Source organism: Ischnura elegans, chromosome 3 (assembly GCF_921293095.1).
Source record: "Ischnura elegans chromosome 3, ioIscEleg1.1, whole genome shotgun sequence".
Taxonomy (NCBI): Eukaryota; Metazoa; Arthropoda; class Insecta; order Odonata; family Coenagrionidae; genus Ischnura; species Ischnura elegans.
Window position 1 is genome coordinate 68,287,134 of NC_060248.1, and position 4,323 is coordinate 68,291,456.

The 4,323-nt window shown below is 38.0% G+C and overlaps 1 non-coding gene across 1 annotated transcript; it reads right to left on the minus strand.

Moving 5' to 3' along the window:
• Positions 1-1,428: 1,428 nt before the first annotated feature.
• On the minus strand, positions 1,429-1,510 carry Trnas-uga. Its single transcript has one exon. It is a non-coding gene; the product is annotated as a tRNA-Ser (tRNA).
• Positions 1,511-4,323: the final 2,813 nt, after the last annotated feature.

The window sequence follows — 4,323 nt, forward strand, 5'->3', positions numbered from 1 at the left end:
TTTGATTATTCTTTGTTACCGAAAAAATGACACGCAATCATTCACCATGTCCTTGGTGATATATTTGTCAGTGAATACGCATGTTTCTATATACCTCAATAGGGTAGTTTCCTTCATCAAAGAAAACGAAAGGCATTGATTGCGATTCGTTACCCACCATCAGTCTATTCGTAATGTACAAGTTATTTGGTTTTAGGAATCCCAGTTTAGACAAATGTTAATGGTCAATTTTAACCTCATTTTAAAAAGACCAGATTGGCGCCCAAGCTATGCTACCCCACGTGACGTCACAGGGACTTAGATTCTATACTAGTAGTCAGGAGTTTTACATCGTCTGAGATTAACAATGTATGCATGTGGCACAGACCTCAGGGAAACATTTCTTAATAATCACATATTAAAATTGCCAATGGTCGGAAAGTTTCCTTCGTTTGATAGGGTATTAATTATCCTTATTTAAGCCAATCGCTACCTGCTAGCAGCCTGTATCGTAGCGGCGCTCATAGTCTCGCACCAAGGTGTTCTCACACGACGGAAGCTGGAACCAGAATAGCGTTAAACGGGCTTTAACCAGCATTCATACTTAGCCGTCACGTTTTTGCGCGCTTGAAAATTTTCTCTTTTCATTTCATCGCAAAAAATAGATACCGTCATTTAAAAGTCCAAAAGCGTGAAGTACGTACTCCAGGAGTAATAATCTTTCGATTTAGGCAATTTAAAAAATAGGAAACCACTCTATTATGGAAAAGGGCATATCGATTTGAATAATATTCTCTAAAAAATTCAGCACATGCGGTAGTTGAATTCTATGAATTCGAATTTCTATGGGTAATCACACTTAGCGCAAATGAAACAACAAAAGGGGACTGTTTCCGTTTTTTTCTTCATGAACACCTTGTACCGTGATAGATAAACAAGAGTGTACTACATTTCATAAATCGTCATCATGGTTTCGCTTTAACTTCTAAGAGAAACTCAAAGGTTTACTTTGATCAAGTGTTAAATTAGCTCTGCCAAAAAAATGCTATTGGTGCACATGGTACGTATCCAAAAAACTTAGTTTCATGACACTTGCTATCCAAAACCGCTAAGTTCTTGGAAATCATGGAATTTTTAATGGCTCTTTTGATTTATTAGATTTCAATGCTTTACTACGAAGAGTGGGTACTAAATACTGACTAAGTGATATATATAAGGTATGAAACTGTAAACATAAAATTCAGGGCGATTGGGAAGTAGTATGGATGTGTAAATGAAACAATAGTCTCCATGAATACTATTTAATTACTTTGGATGTAGATCAGTTTTATAATTAAAATATAATACACCGATACTAAATAAAAATGTACTTTTAATTAGGAGAATAATTATATACATACTTAAAAATAATTGGAATCATTCGTCTAAATTGCCAAGTAAAAAAATATTCGCTGCGGACAGGATTCGAACCTGCGCGGGTAATACCCATTGGATTTCAAGTCCAACTCCTTAACCACTCGGACACCACAGCTTATAGTACATGCGGCTGAAATTAGAAAAGTCATTGCATTTATCCAGAAGTACAAAATCCTATCTTCATGGAAAAATGGGTATTGAGCTTCTACGGCCTCAATGGATTAAAGAAGAAAAGGAATTTCTCAAATGGCCGTATAATTCTCCCTGCTCGTCCACCTTGCAAGTCGAAAAATTTTGCTGCGTTGGTGTGCGGGAAGGGGGAGAAATTCCCCGCAGGGACCAAACACCAGCCTCTCAACCGGAAAGCCCAAACAACACACACAGTCACTCACAACAAGATCCTTTGTGGGGGCTGTAGGGACCTCCGCTAAGGATTCTTGCTCACAGAAAACCGGGAATCTTCACAGGATGGGCCTGTTAAAGACAGCCAGTGATCCGTGGAAACACATTCACTCAATAAGCAGGGAGGATTATACGGCCATTTGAGAAATTCCTTTTCTTCTTTAATCCTATCTTCATCTTAACCCACGGTAATGCGATGGACAGGAATATAAATCGTAGCTATCAGCGTAACTCGAGGTTCCTTGAGGCCTTACGGTGATAAAAGACATGATTTCATTGGAGTTTCCTGTTTTCCTTCTAGCATTGATTATGTGTGTTCGTATTCATTCTAGGTTCCATCACAACAGGTAGATAGATGGCAGTGATCTATACATTACAATCAAACAAGGAACCCCGAGTTTCTTTGACATATCGCTTTGAAATAATTCTCATTTTCTCCGCAAGGAAATTGAATTCATCTATTTTTGTTGAAACTTCACTCATTTTTACGATGAATACGATATAAAATGAACATACATATTTTAGATTCCCACTTGCATGTTTTCAAGACAAACCCAAAAATAATATGCCTAATCGCAAATACGTAAATCGGCCAAATTTATAGGATATGACCATAAAATATTAAAATTTTCGAATTTTGACCCTCCTCCCCTAAATTGAATTTGAGCGAGGGTCAGGGGTTCACCAAGAGGTCTTGAAATTTTCAGGACATTTTTTTATCAGTCCCACAACTTTTTTTCATTGTACCAGTTGGAGTTGAAAAAAATCGATTTTTCCGATCCTCCTGTTTAAATAAATATAAGCTTTAGCTTCGACTAACAAGAAGTAAAAATAACAATATTTATATCTCCAGTGCCTCCTCAAGGGTATATGGCAGGGGTTAAATCATATATATGCAGGGTACAATATTAAAAAGCTGCTTAATGGTTATCGAAATAGAGATAATAGAAGCATATTGTGGGTTTCCACGAACTAACCATGCATCGCTCAATGGGATACAGGACTATCATCGATACGGGGTTATAAATTATCTAGTCGCTAGGGGCCTCTGCCACCCCCCCCCCCCATCTTATACACCCCTAAAAGGCTTGCGACTTTTTCTTATCGCTCAGTTGTTTCAATTTTTTGTCTAGCCATTTTTTCATTTAGGTTCGTTTTTTTCATTAAGGCTCATTTTTTTCGGTGATATCTAGCCTAGTTAAATTGAATCCTAGGAATATCTAACAGTTCTTGGCTTTCAGGCTTTCTGACTGTGGGCTAATGACTGCCACAATGACTTCGGTGCCATGAATGAGCTTCCCCGCGATGCTCACATTCCTAATTATTATCACTTTTCGACCCCCAAAAAGTAGAGGCAGTTAGAAACACTGTAACAGATAGAAAATTTAGTGTTTCGGAAAAATTTCGGAGGATTTCAGACGATTTTAGGGGCGGTCGATTCTATAATTCTGTTCACGGGTCTCGTCTCGTTTACCCAAAACATTTGTATGAATCAGTCAGTTAGTTAATGGTCGGAAGTGGGTTTTATAGTACCCATATTGATTTCTTAAACAAAAATTTCACGGAAATCGGTTAAAGCCTGGAATTGTCCATGTTATGACAGTAATAGAAAAGGGGGAAGTAGAAGAGACGGAAAGACCAATCCGTGAGAAAGTGGATTTGAGTCGAGGGATCGCTAAAGGAGATATGACCGCCGTGGATGTGGCAGAAGAGGGAGGAGGGGAACTAACTTTGGTCCCGTAATGACTTTGGTCGTCCCCCTCGCTTCCATTTTCACACACCCACCCATTTCCCATCCCTCTCTCCCTCCTCGACAAGCGTTGACCTGTCTTACACACGTTATCTAAGCGCCGACTTGTCCATTCTAACTCTACTCTATAATCTTAAACGAGTTTTGTGGAAGGGAATGATTTCAAGTATAGATATAGAATACAAAGGCGAGCAGGGAGATTTGTTAAAAATTGCTACGATGAACATGCTTGTGTGACTGAATTAATTAGGAATTTAGAACGGGAAAGTCTTAGTGATCTAAGGGAAAAATTCAGATTTAGTAATATTTTGCGGACATTTCAAGTAGAATACTCTTTGCCTGATGTTCACGGTATTTTGAGAGAGCCTAATTATTATGGTAGAAACGATCACGAGGATAAGATGAGGGAAATGGACAATAGAACCGATAGGCTTACGATGCTGTCTTTTCCGCGTGCAATAAGGGATCATAATACGCAATCATTTTCGCAATGATGCGTTCAAATTCAGTTCAGTCTTTTTAGCTCTTTAATCATTTTAATTTATGACAAAATACCTTCACGTATCTGGGGGTTTGTAAAAAATTAAGGATATGAAATAGAAATACTTTGCACCTTTCACATAAATATTTACTTAAAAAGGAGTCACTATGTTTCACTGCACTGCAGCATAATCAGTACTCAAAAGGGTTCCCTGAAGATGGGTGTCATGAACATAGGTTGAGGTAAGTATTTGAATTATTAATTCATTTCACTGAGCTCTACTATATATTAACAA